This window comes from Anabrus simplex, chromosome 13, assembly GCF_040414725.1.
Source record: "Anabrus simplex isolate iqAnaSimp1 chromosome 13, ASM4041472v1, whole genome shotgun sequence".
NCBI classification, from domain to species: domain Eukaryota; kingdom Metazoa; phylum Arthropoda; class Insecta; order Orthoptera; family Tettigoniidae; genus Anabrus; species Anabrus simplex.
Window position 1 is genome coordinate 14,886,662 of NC_090277.1, and position 20,317 is coordinate 14,906,978.

The 20,317-nt window shown below is 38.8% G+C and overlaps 1 long non-coding RNA gene across 1 annotated transcript in view; it reads right to left on the reverse strand.

The window, feature by feature from the left end:
• Nucleotides 1–1,576: 1,576 nt before the first annotated feature.
• Nucleotides 1,577–20,317, reverse strand: part of LOC137502944 (uncharacterized) — a 44,013-nt gene continuing 25,272 nt past the window's right edge. The window contains exons 2-3 of the long non-coding RNA XR_011018938.1: nt 3,988–4,743; nt 1,577–1,813 (exon numbers count right to left, since the gene is read on the reverse strand). This is a non-coding gene — a long non-coding RNA (uncharacterized lncRNA). The remainder of the gene's footprint in view (nt 1,814–3,987; nt 4,744–20,317) is intronic.

Sequence of the window (20,317 nt, forward strand, 5' to 3'; positions counted from 1 at the left end):
AAATGTGTGTTAAGCATAGAAAATATTGTTGAAGCAAGAGGAAATAACCAATAAAGGTTAGAATCCTAGAATCCCTTTGGACCAATGTCTATACCGGGAATCAAACCTGGGCCTCTGAAGATCGGTAAGGGTTACACCACAGAGGCGGACATCGAAGAAATAAAACAGCATCTTGAAAATACTAGCATTTATAGCATTCCAAGCTACTAGTTGTAAACTGCATCATCTTAACATTTTGCAGTTTAGATCTGGTCTGCATGTGGGGCAGTTTACAAATGAGCTGGAGATAAGAGTGGATACTGCAACTGTGGTGAGGGTCTCCTGGCACTGGCCAATCACAGCCCAACTCATCTCTCTATACCCTCATAAAAGTGTGGAACAAGTTTGTGTTTAATGTATTGAATTTTATATGGCCATTACTGCAATAAATTTTTCACTCGAAGATACCAAGAAACAGGGAGTCTGAAACGACTTTCAGATGAAACTAAAGTTAAAATAGAAAGAGTTCACACAATCATGTTATATATTTTAATAAAACAGGTGGCAGAGTACAATAAATGAATATAAATGTTTGCCTAGATCTAGGACTCAAAAGTACAAAACATTACTTAGATCTAATTGTAGACACTAGGATTATTACATTATAAAGTTACTTGTGCCAAAGCAAAGAACGGAGTGTTCTAACTTCTGATTATCAAGAAGATATCAAAGAATATTCATTACTCACATACAAAACTCTACAGAAGTTTCTTGAAAAAGCTGAGGAAGGACTGAAAGAGATGCAAGATGGGAGAGGGACAACTTAATAGCATTTTTAATTTATATATTTCTTCTCCTTAAATCTGTTGAAAAAATGATTATCCCAATTACTTCAAAATACTTGTTTTTAAATTTCACATACGTCCAATCTGTCACATGCTAATTGCTTGCTTCCTGTAACTTACATTTCTATGCGTGATACACAAACTATTGAAGTGCTTTTAATGTGGATAAACACATTGTAAGATTTTTTACTTTACTAGTTCAAGTTAACTCTGATAGAGAGACAAATATTTTGTGAAAGAATATCTGAAGAGATTAAGTATGTGCAGTGCCAACCACATTAAAATGCACAAATTCACAGGCAACTCCAAGCATTAAAAAAACTGAATATAATTAAATGAATGTGACTTAAGCATGGAAAATATTGTTTAAGAACCACTTCATCACATAAGAACGGGGATGTAAGGTACAACGAAAATCTGATTTTATGGGAGAGCATAACTTCCGTCCTATTAAGAAGTGCCAAATACAAACTAATTTCTTAATGATCACAGCAATTAGTACAAAAAATTAATTTGCTCATTTTAAGGCTTTCATTTTGTTCTGATGCAGTATCTGGACAAAATTACAGATTTGAGATCTCAATTCTTGAGTGACAGTTTGTAGTTTATGAACCATAACAAGGTGATGTTTACAACATTTTAGCTACTGAAAGGGGTGCCTGCCCCAAAAGAAGTAGCTCCCTCCACCACAGTTGTGGCAGATATTAAACAGTGTGTCAAGTTGCTGCTCTTTTTTTTTTTATTAATTTTTTTTTACACATGACCAATATTGGGTGAATCCGGCAGTCAGGTAGAAGGTTCACGAGGTCCATGCCTCACAGCAAGCCTACCACTGCCGTCTTTTGGAACTGAGCTCAAAGTGACGGCACTTGATACAGGAACACACTACTTTGTGTAACTACCGTGTGATAACAAGGCCGCATCTCTTGCTGGCATTTCCAAGCAGCATTCTGCACATTGTCGATTACAGACAGTTGTTCCAATATTTCCTGTAACAGAAATTGTTGTTTCAAGCTCCCAAATATGCATTTTCCTATCTTGTTAAAATTTACAGCGAGATATTTTGCTCTAGAATTCAACAACACTATGTACTTAACACGACGTACATTAACGTATGTTTAATTGTCACTGAATAAGTACACATGAGGGTATGTCAGGAAGAGAATTCCCTTTTTATTGCTGAGAAACAAAGGAATGGAGCTTCTGTGTCTGATAGTTTGTAGTCACAGCTGTGCTCGTCATTATACTGTAGTTGTAAAACAATCAAGTTACTGAATGGACAGTGTCAGAAGGTCTGTACAGGTTGTTACACATCCCAGATTCTGTGTGACAGTACCAGATTAGTCGTCATGCCAGTGTTTTTAGAGACAAATGTTTAATCTAACTTGAAAATAAAACCTGAGTAAAGGTGGCCAGGTGTAGAGCTAATAACTTACCCCACCAAGTGCTGAAGTTACGGATACTGGAAGCCTTTACCTACCACCTTCAGCTGGCTTGCACACTCATCACTTACTTTGAACATAAAAACTGGTTGTTAAAACGTTGTTAGATTTATGCACACTTCTGTCGCATGTATACTGTAATTCCCTCAGCTGAGAACGATGGAAAAGCTGGAAAATTTATAATGCCCAATAACGGACCATTTACATTGTTATTATATTGAGAACGATGATCCGACAGTCTAAGATAAATGGGCATAAAATCTTGGAACATTTGTTGAGAATGATGTAGATGTGTTCAACTGTAGTTATTGAGGTCGGTCTCTGTCTCATCAGGACTAATACTTCAGTTGAACGTGTGTTTTCGCTTATTAATTCCCTTTTGTAGAGACAAAAGGAACAGGCTAGACACTGAAAGAGAGTATAATACTAAAAACTCACTTTTTGCCTCATCACGTGCATTTTTACCACAAGATTCTACACGATGAAATCCGCATTCCATCAAGTACACCAACTTCAGAAACCAGAAGGGTCTGTCTTCACTGTAGCCAGCAAAATGTGTGTGTCCCCTGACAATACACAATTACAAATGATAGACAACTTTTGGGATTTTGTTGTATCAAAAAAACAGAAATTCTCAACGTTCTGTGGAGAAAATGTCTGTCCACAGCGAAGACTTCTCTAGCAATGACAGTCTGAGCTTGAAAATACTTGACCACTGGTCTATTATTAATATTTAGAAATTTCATGATCCGTATTGAAGTGGGATTACAATATTTAAAAATTAAGAGTGTTCCTCCTATTCAATACAAAGATACAAAGATACAAAGATACAAAGATATCTTTGTATTGAATAGGAGGAACACTCTAAATTTTTAAACACTGGTCTATTGTACACGCCACCAGATGGCTCACTGTGTGAATGCGAAGTGTCAACGCCATCTTACCTCAGAGTAAGATGTTCCTGTGTGTTAGAAAATAGACAGCAAGGACATCAGATTAATCAAAGAAATGGCGAGGAATACGGTAGAAGAAAAAAATACAATAATGTGCAATGGAAGCCTGATAAGAATAGAATAAAGATGAAAACAAAAGTGAGTACAAATGGAAAAAGGAATAAGTATTTGGAAGTCAGGGGTGAAGGAAGAGGGACATAGTACAACGAAGTTGAAGAAATGAGAGTGAAAAGGAGGAAGAATAATACAGATGATCAGGAGAGAATTAATTTGGAAGAAAATTAGAAACAAAATAAAGTGAAGGACTTGATGGCTCACAATCAGGTATTGCTTAACTGATAACAAGTGTCCCTGTTATTGTTTTAGAAGTCTTCATCGTGGACAGACATGTTTTAGCTACATAAAGAATTTCTCTTTATTTTCTTTGACAGGGTAAAGAAGGTTTGTGTTGTCCAACAACAGGAAAGTGCAGAGTGGCCGTCCATCAATGTGAGGACAGACTTGCAACTCTTGATCAGTTGGAGGCATTCTATCGTCAACGAAAGGTTAGGTGATTATGTTGAATTGTAAACACAGTCTTCTTTATGCAGACGTGTTCCTCTACAGAACATAAGGGAAATGCACTTTCTAACCACCCCTCGTGCATCAGTATCTTTAACCTCTTAACCTTGAAGAACTGGATGTTCATATCTTAACCCTGTCATTATTTGAAAGTATCTTATGTCGACTGTAAACATGTAAGAAAAATATGGAAAATGATAAAGTTACACAAGAAAACTCAAACTTGTCATTACCCACTAAGTAACTGTTTAGAGAGATCTGAATGTGTTGTGATTACTGACATCATTCTAGTCTTCTAGGGATGGAATGTCATCAGTACAGAGCTTGCCCGTTGTCTCACTTCTCTTGACTCTGCCAAGAAGCTCGAATGTTATCGTGGAAAATCCGACAAACAATTTAAAGTCATTTCTCTCTAGCATCTTCCTCCCAGCATCATCTATGAGAAGAGTTACACTGGCTACCTCATCCGATACATATGGATAATGTAGACTTATTTTCTTATCAATACTCTTGATTCTCCAGCCATCTGTTTGCAGGCCATAATTGTGAATCTCTAAAAGATCAAGTATATTATAAACAGCCTTTCTGTCTAATTTGCTGACATCAGCTCTCACTTTAGCAGTGTACTGAGGACTGTTCTCTTTGTCCGTAATTCTGAGAGCCTTATGCTTGTAAGATCCGATCACATGCCTCAGCCAACTAACGGTGTCCACATGTGTGTTTATGATAATTGCACCATCATCTTCACTAAACACATATCCTCCTTCAAAACGAGGACATCTCCCAATGTTAGCGTAGATCTGCTTGAAGATGTATTTCTCAATTTGTGTAGCTTCCCAATCCTTGAGAGGGGCATTGTGACGATCCTTTGTTAGGATGACCATCTGAACAAAACTAGAGCCATTCTTGAGTAAATTGGCTGCCATTCTTCACAATGACGTTAACTCCCACAGGTACACAGTCCTGGAACAAACAAAGAACAGATTGGTGGTGGTGGTGATTATTGTTTTAAGAGGAAGTACATATAGGCAACTATCCTTTATATAACACTAATCAGGGAGAAAAAATGGAAGGGATCCGACACTTCGTAAAATGAAGGTATCAGCCAAAGGAAGACAAGGGCCATGATGGGCATGAAAATGGAAAAACACCCTAGGCCTCGAGTGCTCTAATACCATTGGGGTTGAAAAAAAAACAAGAGTCGAGCAAGGGAGGTCGGATAGGATAGATGAAAGTGAGGAGCCTGGCACAAGGACTCAGCTGAGGGTCCCACGGTCGCCAACCCACACTCCCGACTTATGAGCCCCTGGGGCGCAAACAAAGAACAAGTTATTAGTTTCAATTCCTAACTACATTTATGGCTTTATTTGAGCACCTTGTAATAGTCTGAGCTCATCTTAGGCTTGTCTGACCAAACAAGTTTAGTTAATAGTGGAATACTGTGTAGGAGGGATACTGACTGGAAGGTGATTGGGGATTTAAATGAGACTATGGAGTGGATATGTGGAAAACTGGGAGTGATATTTCTAGATACTAATAGGTTGGTAGGAGATATGGATCTGCGCTCAGATGGCCTTCACTTAAATCGGAGTGGTACATATATGTTAGAAAATTTGCTTAGAAGGGTAATAGCCAGGACATATTCTACAAGCAGAACCCCTAGGAAATTACATTAAAAATAAATAACACTTTATTATCGTTTCAATAGAGCATTCAAACAATACGGTGTCATTCATGCATATTTTTTTTTATTGCGAGAAATGATGGTTGGTGGATAGTGAACTTAATTTTGACTGATGATGGTCTCTAGCAAGCTTCTGTTTTAAGTTATATTGCTCTTCAATACATAATATGAAATTTATTACCTATGATGATCACGCCAACCAGGCAAAGAAAATAGGCTACTTACTTGAGCTTGAATGTCAAAATAGCAAAGTTAGGCAAGGACATTGATTTTCTTAAACAATGAACAACACATAACCTGACCCCTAACTTTTTATAGGTGAATTCTAAGAAACATAGATCTTCCTAATAAGATTTGGCTGAGAAAAGAAATCTTTCCTTAATAATAAGCACTATGAAACTCATCTCGAATCTACAAATTTACTGTCTCAGTTCAATGGGATCTTTTTCAATCACATACATACATACATACATACATACATACATACGTACGTACATACATACATACACACATACATACATAATCATTATGTATATATAATTCGCTGGTGCCATCAAGGACCACGTTAAGTCTTGTTGCATTTGACACTGAACTTGGCCTTCTTTAGAGCCCAAATTTCCCTCATTCTTTGCGAGTGGGCGTGCTTACGCTCCTCTGTCCAAGTGCCACCGTGTCTTCTCTTCGGTTGCTCGTCTCAGTTTAGCCCATTTGTCAATATTTTCTTGCAGAAGAGATCTCTGTTAAGGGCATCTTCTGCTGAGATATGTAGCATTAGCAGGTCTTCTTTGGTATTTCTAAACCAGGGAATTGTGGTTTTGGGGTTTGAATAAAAAAGTGAAAGATTTCGTAAGTTAACTTTCTTCCATCCATTCTTTTCAGATGACCGTAAAATCGTGCCCGTCTTTTTCTGATTGTGTCGATAATTTTCTCTATTTTGCTGTAGACTTCCTTGTTGGATCTCTTTTGATGGATTCCATTTCTGTACTTTGATCCCAAGATTCCTCTCACAATTTTGCGTTCTCTTTTCTCCAGTTCTTCAAGGAGTCCTTTGTTGGCATTTAGAGACAGGGTTTCGGCTGCATATAGAACTACTGGCTTCAGAACTGTTTCATAGTGACGTATCTTGGTGTTTTGGGAAAGGCATTTTTTGTTGTAGATTGTGCGGGATGTTTGGTAGGCTATTTCCAGTTTGCGTACTCACTCCTGAAGTGCTTCTTTGTCCAGTCCATTTTTGATGATCTCACCCAGGTATTTGAATTTGTCTACTTGGGTGATGTCCCCGTATTTTGTATGGAGTTTTGGTGGAGCCTCTTTGATGTTAGTCATTACCTGTGTTTTCTCAAACGATATCTGCAAACCAGTTTGTCGGCAATTTCCATTAAAATTTCAACTTGAGCTCTAGCGATTACTATGTCGTTTGACAGAACAGCAATATCATCGGCAAATGCTAAGCAGTCTATTGCGATCCCCTTGGATTTGGTTCCTATTCTCAATGGACTGTAGTTGGTTTCCTGTAATCTCACCCGCCAGGTTCTGATGATCTTTTCAAGAACACAGTTGAAGAGTATCAGGTATAGCCCATCACCTTGTCGGACTCCTGTTTTGATGTCAAAGGAATGTGAGAGACATCCGTGGAACTTCACCTTGGATTTTGTATCGGTCAGGGTGGCTCTAATTAATGCCAGCAGTTTCAAATCAACTCCAAATTCATTTAAGATGTTTAGCAGGACTTCCCAGTCAATGGAGTCGTACGCTTTCTTAAAGTCCACAAAGACAGACACATACTGCTTGGACCTTAGTGTACAATATCTGATGATCGTTTTCAGATTTTGGATCTGTTCAGCTGTTGAGCGACCTTTTCTGAACCCTCCTTGGTATTCACCTATTTGATGTTCGACTTGTGCTTCCATTGTGCTAGAATTTTGTAAGTCACGGGTAACAAAGATATTTCTCTGAAGTTGTTGATGTTCTTCATGCTGCCTTTTTTGTGTAATGGATGGATCAAAGCTATTTTCCAATCTTCGGGTAGGGTCTCCTTGTTCCAAATTTCTTCTATTTGCTTTTGCAAGATATCAAGTGATTCCTCTGGGGCATATTTCCATAGTTCTGCTACTACTGAGTCTTCCCCCCGGCGCTTTGTTATTTTTGAGACGGGCAATGTGGCGCTTGATTTCATCTCTGTCGGGTGGTCTGGAATCTGAGTACCCGAGTAAGGGTTCCTTGGTCTCAATGGCGCTTTGCGGTTTAGAGCAATTAAGTAAATTCTTGAAGTAATCTGCCAGAATGCTGCAATTTTCTTCATTTGACGTCGCCATTGTGCCGTCCTTTCGCTCAAAACATAGAGATGGTGGTTTATAGCCAGTGAGTTTGCGTTTGAAGGCTCTGTAGTACTCTCTGCTTTCATTCTTCCTAAAGTTTTGTTCTATCTTTTCAATTAGAGATTTTTCGTATTTACGTTTCTCAGTTCTGAACACCCTAGCTGCTTGGGCACGTTGGGTTTTGTAGGTTTCCCAATCATTTTCTGATTTGGTAGAGTAGTACTGTTTCCACGCATTGAGTCTTTCTTGGAGGACTGATTCGCAGGTACCATTCCACCAGGCATGCTTTTTGCTTCTCTTGATTTCTGCAACGTCTTTGGCGGCCTCAACAAGGAGACTTTTGGCGTTGTTAAAGTCACAGTCATTTGGTCTAGCCTTCTCCTGGAACTCCTCGACCCTTTGCCGAAGTTTATCATTGTCGAAGCGTGTGATCTGTTTGGTTGTCTTCCTTGTGTTTGCGGGAATTGGTTTGAATTTGATAAGAGACATATAATGATCTGAGGCCACATTGATGCCTTTCTTTACCTTCACATTCATAATCTCAGGGCTGTTTCTCCTGGAGATTGCAACATGATCAATTTGGAACTCTCCGAGAGCTTGGACGGGAGAACGCCAAGTCATTTGCTTTCTGGGTAGATGGCGAAAGTGGGTCGACATGACCTGCAGGTTGTGATTTTCGCAAATGGACACCAGTCTTTTGCCGTTGGGATTGGTTCTTTTGTGAGCAGGGTAATTTCCTATAACTTTCTTGTACTTCTGGTCACGACCTAGTTGGGCATTGAAGTCACCGAAAAGAAGCTTGACATGGTGTTTGGGGATTTTGTTTAATTTTTCATCCAGTAGGTCCCAGAAATTATCAACTTCATCTGGATCAGACTTGTTCTTATCGTTTGTAGGAGCGTGTGCGTTAACTAGGGCGTAGGTTTTGTTCGCGCATTTAATTGTGAATATAGACAATCTGTCATTCACAGGTTCGAAATTTGCAACTGATTTAAGGATCTTGGTTCTAACAGCAAACGCGGTTCCAAGCATCACAGTCAATTGAGGATTCCTCTTTGCGCTTTGCTCTTGAAAAATCGGTAGCCTTCGGATTAAAAAATCTCTTCATCTGGGTATCTTGTTTCCTGTAGGGCCATTATGGATATCTGATTTTCGTGAAGAGCTTTGGTGAGGGTTTTCAGCTTGCCAGTTTGTGTAAGTGAATTTATGTTGAAAGTTGCTAGAAAGGTTTTAGATTTTGGCCTGAGTTTTTGACTCTTCGGGGTACACCGAGACGCTCCGACTTGTCTCTTGCATGATGTCGAGTCTCCCCCAGAATCCGAACGAGATTCGTGCGCCGTAGCGTTCACCACGAGGGATTTATCCGAAGATTTACCCCCTGGGGTATGTTTCTTGAAATGTTGTGCCATCATGCTTTTTGACTTGACTTTGCTTTGGACGGGTACCCATCCTTTTACAACTAGGGTTGTTAGCCCTAGAGGTTGCCTCAAGATGTTTTCTGGCTTCTGGTCATTTACCAGTCTTCGCCGTAACCCTGGCAAGGGACCAGTTTTTTTTTTTTTTTTCATGGTGGTATTTTATTTCACTACTACCCTCTGACTCTGCTGGCGGCAGAGCCAACGAGCTTCCCCAATTCCAATGGGACGCGCCCGATGGAGGTAACCGGTAAATCCCCACACGGGCATAATCATTATTATAGATTATAAAAATTAAAATAAGAATAATATACACCACCTTTCCAATACTTATCAGTCCTTAATATTTAGGATACAAACGTTACGACTGGTGTTATAAGTTGGGACATGTTTCGCTTAACTGTCGTTAGCATCCTCAGCCAAAATAAACATTAGCCTAAAGTTTGGTCAGGGCCCTGAACATAGTGACCTTAAAGTATATGGTTCCCGAAGATCAGACATTTACATTAGAGACAATCAATAGCCTTACAAGTAGTGTGAAAACTTCTAAAAATGTTCAACATACCTAAGAGTAAGAGTAAAAACACACAATCGTATTCACGAAGGTTAAAACATAGAGCTGATAGCGAAGTAAATAAAATCTTACAGGATATCATATTGCTATCAGTGAATCAATAAACATGTTTACACATAAAAATGATTATTTTATGTTCGTTGAAATTCCATTCATTTTATTTACTGGGATCTAATATGAGTTCACCTGAATTATCCAAAACACTGTTCATTTCCTATCTCCCTCCCTTCCTAAGATTCTTTATTACTGTCCAGAAAGGTTTCCCTGTTGCTTGACCTACCCTTTCCAGGTTATTACCAAAATCTTCCCATGACTTCTTATTAGATTCAGCAACTATTTGTTTCACTTTGTTTCATTCCTCGACGTACAATTCCTTGTCTGCCTCGGTCCTTGTTTGCAGCCATTTCTGATAAACCTTCTTTTTACGTTTACAGCTGCTCTCACTTCATCATTCCACCAAGATGTTCGCCTTTTCCCATCTTTACACACAGTTGTTCCTAGGCATTCCCTTGCTGTTTCTACTACAGCATCCCTGTATGCCACCCATTCTCTTTCTATATCCTGAACCTGCTTACTGTCTAACTGTTCGAAACTTCTCACTAATCATATCCATGTACTTCTGTCTAATTTCCTTGTCCTGGAGATTTTCTACCCTTATTCGTTTGCAGATAGATTTCACTTTCTCTACCCTAGGCCTAGATATACTTAGTTCACTCTGTATCATCGAAAAATCCCTGAAAAACTCGTACATTCCTAACATTCCTGAATTTGAAGTCGGTTAAGATATAGTCTATTATGGATCTGGTACCCCTAGCCTCCCATGTGTAGCGGTGAATAGCCTTATGCTCGAAGAAAATATTCGTAACTGCTAAATCCATACTAGCACAGACGTCCAGCAAACGCTTCCCAGTCACATTAGCTACCATATCTTCCACACATTTACCAATCACCCCTTTTGTATCCTTCAGTTCTATTTCCAACTCTCGCATTGAAATCGCCCGTTAGCACTATTCTGTCCTTGCTGTTGACTCTGACCACGATGTCACTCGATGCTTCATAAACCTTGTCAACTTCATCATCTGCACCCTCACATGGTGAATACACTGAGACAATTCTCGTCCTAATTCCTCCAACTGACAAATCTACCCACATCATTTGCTCATTTACATGCCTAACAGAAACTATGTTGCGTGCAATAGTGTTCCTGCCCCATTAATATTGATAGCTCCCCATCAAATTCCATTTCATTCACCAAGTTTTCCAAGGAGTCCCTTGCCTATCAAATGGGAGTGGGACTCCATTACTCCCATAGGTCTGAGGCTTGATTAAAATGTTCTTTTTTTTTTTGCTATTTGCTTTACGTTGCACCAATACAGATAGGTTTTATGGCGACGATGGGACAGGAGAGGCCTAGGAATGGGAAGGAAGTTGCCGTGGCCTTAATTAACATACAGCCCCAGCATTTGCCTGGTGTGAAAATGGAAAACCATCTTCAGGACTGCTGACAGTGAGGTTCGAACCCACTATCTCCCGGATGCCAGCTCACAGCTGCGCGCTCTTAAACGCATGGCCAACTCGTCTGGTTAAAATGTTCTGAGCTCGGTAAATTCATGAAGCGGTGGATTGTATAGCACTAGGCACCTGAGCACAAGGAAGACCATGACTCAGAATACGTCAGATGCCCACTCCCATTCCTTAGCAACTGGTATCCCAACTCTCAGGACCACTTACTAGGCCACTCAGCCATTGCCCATGGTTCATTTGACTACAGTAACCCACACCATGAACTATGAATCACACAATGAATATAAATTGCAGATCAATTTATCCTGAAAACTAGTTTTAGAGGAAAAGTTATGCAATCTGAAAACTCTAAACCCGCTTCTAACTCTAATGCAGCACATCCGTCTACCACTCACAATCTTACCAGTTTCCATCCTCCGATCACTAACTTATCTAATGTTCAGTATTTGACGATACTGAAACTTCTATATTGAGCAGAGGTTCAAAACTGAATTGGCCTAAACCCAACATAATTGAAAACATAGTAACCACTATAGTAGAAACTGAATTAGCCATCAATAAACTACCACTCGGTATAAAAGACGAAGTTAGATATGAAGCGAAAAGGAAATTAGAAAACCTCCTTAAACCATTACATAGTGATATTCCCATTAATCTTAAAAATCTTATAAAGATAATAATTTCACATATACAAATTCACAATCTCAGAAAGAAAATTACTGATCATAACCTCATCATAATAAGGCAGATAAAGGTAATTGTACTGTCATTATCAACAAAGATGAAATTTATGAAAAAAAAAACCCAGAACAATTCTTTTCTAATAGTTCATTTTCCCCAATTAAGAAAGATCCCACCTCCAAACTCAGTCAACTCAAACAAATATTAAACAATTCCATCTTTTATATTCACAGAAAATGAATGTAATCCTCTCATCAACATGAATCCTGGCCTACCCACAGCCAGAGCACTTTCAAAAATCCGTAAAGCCAGCATCCCCATTAGACCGATAGTTAATTACAGACCCAGTCCTTTATATAAAACATTGTAGTTCATTCAGAAATTCTTAAAAATAAATTACCATTTTCTAGCCAACAAATCTATTAGAAACATTAAAGAACTAGTTGATAAAATCAACCTATTTAAAATAAAATCTAACCACTCCATATTGTTAACATATATCCCAGCCTCCCCATATCTGAAGTTTATTCCATTATACAACAGAATCTGACAAAATACAGTAAATTAAGTAAACTTGAAATTCTTGAATTTACTACTACTTTAAAATTTTGTTTTAAATAACAATTATTTTACTTTTAACAACAGTATACACCAACAAAATGGTCTAGCGTTGGGGTCACCGGCCTCAGGAATCTTAGCTGAAATTTACCTTCATAATTTAGAATATATCAGAATTTTTAACAGTAATATTTTCAGTAACATTCAATTTTGGGCCAGATACGTAGATAATACTATAATTATAATGGAAGGAAACTTAGTCGATGCTACCACCACCCTTTCAAACTTGACCAATGTATCAAATTCACTCTAGAATCAGAAAATGAGCATACAATTTTTTTTTTTAGACTTAACAATCTCAAGACACCATAATTCCCTTAGCTACAAAATTTACAGAAAACCTACACAAACCATAAACATCATTCATAAATACTCCACAAACATGCTGCATTCTACAACATGGTTCATCGTGCATTCAATATCCCACTGTTAAAAAAAGATCTACATGAATTAAATACCATCAGAAACATAGCCAAGGCCGACGGATATAATAAACATTTCACTGAAAGAATAATAAATAAAGTCAGACATCGACTTTCCACTACCCTCACTAAAGAAGGAAAAACTAACAAAACCTATTTTTTCCACTTTGACTTTTAATAATCTACAGATACAGCAGATTTATAACATTTTCAAAAAACATGACATAAAATATATTTTAAAAGAGGCAATAATAATGTATCAATTTTACACAAATTCAATTGATAATTATTTATTATTTACATATTTTACGCCCACACTGGAGCACTGAAATCAATACATTTGAGTTAATTTCTTCTTTTTCTTCTCCCAGAACTTTCTCATCCTCTCCGACCTGGAAGCCCTTAGTGTGTCCGATATAGTATATTGTTTCCATTCAACTGTTTTTCGTTTGAGACTTATGCTTTTGTTCTTCAAAATTCTTTTCTCTTTTCTGTCTTTGATTTGTTGCCGAGTCATACCCAATTCTTCCAAATCATCCTGAACTTCTTTGAACCAATTATTATTGATTTTATTCTTCAAAAAGTAATCGAATAGTTGTTTCAATATCCTGGTGTCTGGTAACCTTGATATGTGACAGAAAAAGGAAATTCTCCTTTTACGCATTGTAAATATTATTGATTCACATTCACGATAGACAATGTTGTTAGGCAACAATCTCCACTGTCCATCAACTTGGTGTTTTTTTATTAATAATTTTTCTAAGAATTCTTCTCTCAGTTTCCTTTCCTGTAATTTGTCTGTTGTAGATTTTACATTTAATTTGAATAAAGTTTCACTAGCTTACATTGCCTCTGGTTTAACTATGGAATTATAGTGTTTCAGCTTAGCGTTTATCGAAAGAGATTTCTTTTTATAGGTTGGCCAGGTAAGTCTTTGTGCTTGTTTAAATTTAGTTGTTCTCTGTTCTATTGCTTCTTTTACATTTGTATTCCATGTTATTATTTCCCCAAGATATTTGTCTTTCTGAACAATTTTACTCTCTTTATTACTGTTCAGTTGAATAACTGGTAAATCAACTTTAAAAGTTGGCATCATTTCTGTTTTTTCAAATGAAATTTGTAATCCCATTTTTTAGCTATAATTTCTAGTTGTTCAATTTGAAATTTAGCCTCTTCTATTGTATTTGCAAGTAATGCTAAAATGTTCGCAAAAGCAAGGCAGTTGAGTTTAATATTTCTACCGATCTTGATAGTTGATAATTAATAATAATAATAATAATAATAATAATAATAATAATAATAATAATAATAATAAAAATTCTATAGATAATGTGTTTATACACTTAAATATAGTAGCTGTCCGTTCACCTATATCGGCCAAATAGGTAGAATCTTTGACATGAGGTACATAGAACATGTAAATTCATGTAAATATAATATATTTTCAGCTATGGGGAAACATATGATGGACTCAAACCTGAAACATGCTCGTTTAGCATGTTCATAATATGTAACTTTTCCCGTAATTGCTAAGAGTTTGTATCAGCTCTTGGTTGACTGACTTAACTATTTCCCTAACTGTACCGCAGAGGGCAGCGCCCTGCTCTGAACACCGATGGTCCTTCTTTCGGCGAGTCTTTGACTTTATCTCCTTGACTTGCTATATTTGTTGTGGTTATGACGTGAGGAATACCAAGACGGAGTCATCTCTGATCGGAGTGGCATTTCTCAATTACAGATGGGTTTTCATTAGGTTTAAATTTTGCCTGTACTCCCATTCGGGTTTTTAATTTATCAGCTTATACTGCAAGTACTGTGAGCTGTGTTGTATGTTTACCTCGTGGCTATTTCTTGTGCCTAAAATCGTAACTGATTGGTACACGCCTTTTGCTTTAAGATATGAATGGGCTGTGTGCTTGATGACATTATTGTGATGGTGGACATGTGGTAACTGGGTCTCTGCGAAAAATTCTGATTATGTGCACGGTATTGTGATGTATTTTGCCACCAAATGCAAGTATGCTCTGGGTGTCGACACGGTGATCCATTCGAGTCGTACCCAATGCGTGAGCTGTTGGGCTTGTACGTGAACCATGGGTCCATATCATCCTGTTTATGAAATATTTGCGTTGTGCACATCACTCCGTCGTATATGTGGCCTTTACTTATGACCAGGTGAGTCATATTACATGTGTTTGGGATCTGCCTTTGAATGGGTTATTGACCCTATTGTTGCCCGATACCGGTAATGGCTGAATGCTTGTGTGTGTGTGTGTGTGTGTTTGGGCACGAGTGAGGAGTGAAAAGATGTCATATTGGTCAGTTATTTGATATTTCTTTTCCTTAATCCTTCCGTACTTGGTTTTCGCTTCGAGTACGAAGTTTATTATCTTGACTTGGTCTATGTCTTGACCGTTTCTGCTTGCTCACATGGCCGCCATTATTGTTTATTTTAATTACGGGTGATGCACACACCTGATTCTCTTTGCCTTACGTATTATTCTTTGGTACAGAGATGTTCCATTCTCGGCCATCCCGATACCTGCATACTTTCCATTATATCTGGGTTCGCTCTACTCCGTGATGCTTTGTGATCCTGTATCTTGGGAACTGATATTGTTGTCATGATGATGATGGAGCCGTGATTAATGCTTGGAAATAAAAATGTAATTTACCTCGTAGAAAGAAACGACCAAACAAAGTCCGTTGTTTGTTTTCTCTTAAGATACTTAAATATGTTGTGAAACTACCATTCAAGTGGTGAGGACGTCATAAGGTATTATTTTTCTGGATGTTTGAGATATGCAGTGCTCGCAGACTTACATTACTACCTCTCATAAACCTGAAGGATGAAAGTATGTATGCTTTTATTGTTTAATTTTCATTGGTGGCTTCATTTTCTCCTTTTCTTACGATATGTTTATATAAATAAACCCTCATTCAATTTTATTCATATTTCATTACTATTAGTTAGTTGCTTCCTTGTCATGTGTTATTAATGAGGGACATCTCCAGTTCAGGGCCTTTTATCTGCCTTTCCTGGTCTGGATCCACGGCCACCAATCTCCCGTCGTGCATTATGTATTCCGTCGTATATCATTAGCGAGGGAGGGGTTCGGTACAAATGGTAGCAGAGACGTGCTCGGTCAGTATGTCTCCTCTGTAATAGACTCAGACGAGGTAGAACTGGAGATGGTGATTTATGCTTGTTTTATTACGTGAAGCCTTAATTTCTCTTAATTTATCTTGTGAAGCCGCTATTATCCTGACCTTAATTTTGAGTCTTATTTTAAATTTATCTGTATTATTGTGCCAATCGATGTGTATGCGTCGTGTTTATTTGAGTTGAAAGGCATTGTGTTAAATATTGAAAGTCTGAAAATGATTAAGATGAGTAAAGATACCGAAGTTTTAACTAAGGAAATGACCGACACTGGGAGAGACAAAGGGGAGGAGACCGATGAAGTTAATGCTTCGCTCGCATCTGATAACGATAGTGCTAGGAGCCCTGACCGTGGAAATGCTATGGCGTGTCGAAATTGTGTCAACACCATTCGACCCTCTAACCCGACTACCGCAAGGGACACTACTGCATGAAAATGCTGGAATTGTGGGAAACTGGGGCATATTTTGAAGTACTGCTGGTCTAAGAGTCCTCTTAAATGTTTTAATTGTAGTCTTACTGGTGTTACTCAGTACGTGTGTCCTCGATGCAACCCTAAGCAGGGAAACTAAAGGCGCGCTGGCGTGATGGCCCGTCGCTGGCGCCTGATGTTGGTGTAAATAAAAGGATCTGGGGTCTCCCCTTGTCTACGCCTTGGGCCAAGATTTATGTAGGATCGTGCATATTCTACACCCTGTTGGATACCGGGTTGTGTGTTTCTTTCGTCAACCAATCCCTTGTGTCTTCGATGGATCCTAAATATCTCCAAGCCTGTGAGAGCCTGGGAAAATTCATGTCTGCTGATGGCCATCAGGTGTGTCCCATGGGTCGTATCAAGTGTCATATCAAAATTCATGATCTTTCTTGGGATTGGACATTTAATGTAGTTCCCGATTTGTCTGTCCCGGTCATTTTAGGAACCAATGTTATGCTTGCAACTGGTTCATCTATTGATTTCATCAGTCGTACCTTTGCCTTTCGATTCAAGTCTGGTGTAAGTTACCCTTTTGAAGCCCCTTTCCCACGTGCCACTGTATGTACCCTATTGCAATCCCAACTACCCAACGCCTCGTGTGAATTGACTGAGAACCAAACCTTGATGTTAAATGGTCTGTTGGAAGAATTTTCCGATGTTTTAACTGCTGATTTGGGTTGTGCTAAAAACTTTCCTATTCAATTGAACTCAAAGATGATACCCCTGTTAGGTCCCCTCCGTTCAGCTGCTCGCCCCCTAAACTGACCGCTATGTGTGAATGTGTCAGCGAGCTGTTGGAAAAGAAGGTCATCAGTCCCTCCAAGTCACCCTATGCCTTCCTTGTCCCCAAAAAGGACGGTAGATTCAGGTTCATTGTAGACTATCGTAAGGTCAATAAGAACATCGTCTTTGACAGTTTCCCGTTGCCTACCATTGAAAGCGCGTTTCAACATTTTCATGGCGCTAAATTCTTCACTGTTCAATTCGGTGTATCACCAAATCCCCTTAGATCCTAGAAGTTGTCCTTGCACTGCCTTCGCCAATCCTATTGGTCTGTTTGAATTCAGTAGTGCCGATGGGTATTTCTATTGGTGGCCAAGCGCTCAGCCGTGTAATGGATTCGATCTTCAGAAATGTGGAATTTTCCTATGTATTCAATTTTCTGGATGTTCTCATCTTTTCTCCAAGCTTTGACGAACACCTAGCTCACCTGCGTGAGGTACTCAGTCGTTTACGCAAGCACGGTTTTACTATCAGTTCCAGAAAGGTGTCTCTTTGCTCTAAGCGCTTAAATTTCCTTGGCCATGTCATCTCCAAGTCCGGTATAGCTGTGAACCTTGACAGAGTCAAATGTATCAGAGAGTTTCCTCGGCCAAAGAATGTTCGTGGCGTTAGAAGATTCTTGGGTATGGCCGGTTTCTACAGCCATTTCATCAAAGATTTTCCCAAATTTCGGCCCCCTTAAACCTTCTGAAAAGGAAAACTGCCGCTTCGTCTAGGGTGAAGCTCAAACCCATGCCTTCGATCAGCTGAAAGATGCCCTTTGTCAAGCCCCTGCTCTTCACAGTCCAAATTTTTCCCGTGATTTTGTCCTGCAGTGTGACTAGTGAACTTGCAGTTTCTGCCATACTGAACCAATCCGATGAGGATGGGAAGCTAGTCCCCATTGTGTATTTTAGCAAGCTGTTGCGTGGAGCTGAATTGAAGTACTTGAAGCAAGCATGCATGGTGGAATGCAGAATGCAAAAATGCAATCAAAGAAAGATTTGAGGTGTGGAAATCATGGAACGAGAAGAAGACTGTGACAAATTTGGAAAAATCACGAGAAATAAGGAAACAAGCACACCAAACACTGAGAAGAGTCAGAAGAGAACACTTTAGGGCAGAAGTCACAGAAATAGATGAGAACTTCCAAGAAAAAAATACTAGATTATTCCATAGGGCCTTTAAAAATAGAATCAAAGGCTATATAGCACTGAGCCTGCATTTCAAGGAAACGGGCAGAACTCTTGCCCTGAACAATAAAGATAACTGTGAGATCCTTGCAAAGTACTTTGAAGACCTCCTTAACTGTGAATCGCCACGGGAAAAATTGGAGACTGAGAAAGACACAATCCAGAACCCAGATTCCAAACCACCAGATGAGGAAGATGTAAGGGAAGTAATAAACTCCCTAAGGAACAACAAAGCGTCTGGTGAAGATGGAGTAATAGCAGAACTGTGGAAGATAGCCTATGACGGCTTTATCACTGAAGTGACAGAACTGTTCCAGAATATTTGGGGAGATGAAAAAATACCAGAAGACTGGCTAGTGGCATTAATACACCCGTTACATAAAAAGGGACCGAAAACAGACGTCAACAACTACTGAGGAATATCACTTTTATCTGTCACATATAAGATTTTATCTAAACTCCTATTGAACAGACTGACACCACAAATTGACCACAAGTTGGGAGAGTATCAGGGTGGCTTCAGGAGAGGGCGCTCTTGTCAGGATCAAATCTTGAGTCTGAAAATGATAATCAAATATTACAATGCGCGACCAAAGAACATCTCTTTCGCTGACTTTCAAAAAGCATACGATTCAATAGGTAGACACATTGATGGAAATTTTGAGAGAATATGGCATCGATCAAAAAACACTCAACTTACTTAGGTTAACACTAACGAACACCATATCCAAAGTGAAATTTCGAGGAGACATCAGCAAACCCTTCCAGATAAAAGCAGGTCTGAGACAGGGCGACAGCTTATCACCAACACTGTTCAACGTGGTTCTAGATAAGGTCATGAAAACACTGTGGAAACATAATGACTCAGGTGCTACAATAGGTAGAAAAAATAAGCATGTCAAACCCAAGTGTTTGGCCTTTGCTGATGATTTGGCACTCTTCGCTGAGACAGAACAGGAAGCAATAACACAGATAAGTGAACTACAGGAGATAGCCGAGAAAACAGGTTTAAAAATCTCCTTCACAAAAACAGAGATGATGATCATGGACAGGAATTATGTGAAGTGAACAATGAAGACGAAATATGGTGAAGTGAAGATCACAAAGCAGTTTAAATACCTGGGAGAGATTATCAGCAGGAACGGGATGGATAAAGAGGCCATGGAAAATAGGAGACCTAAGTTGGAAAGGCTGAACACTGCCACCAAAGCCATTTACAACAAAAAGAATCTTTCCATTAATGCCAAACTAAGACATTATGATTCTGCGGTAAAACCAGAGATTCTGTATGGGGTGGAAACAGCAACACTGGCGAACCTGGAAAAACTACTAAAAATTGAAAGGAGAATATTAAGGAGGATTTACGGCCCACGGGTGGTACAGGGAAACTACAGATTACAATCAAATAAGGAGATATACAAAAGAACAGAAGACCTGGAAACAACAATAAGGAAAAGACAGCTGCGATTCTATGGACACATGGTCAGAATAGATCCAGAAAGGTTAAATAAACAAATTTTTAATAAAATATACTACTTGAAGAGCCAGGGGGGGGATATGCCAAACAGATGAACGAAGAACTCAAGAGGTTAGGAATTGCAGATGAAGAATGTCGTGACAGAGACCAATTCAGGAAAAGACTTTCCAACATAAAAGTTCTTGTGGAAGAAAAGAAAGAGCGCAGAGGGGGAAGATGGACTGAAGAGAG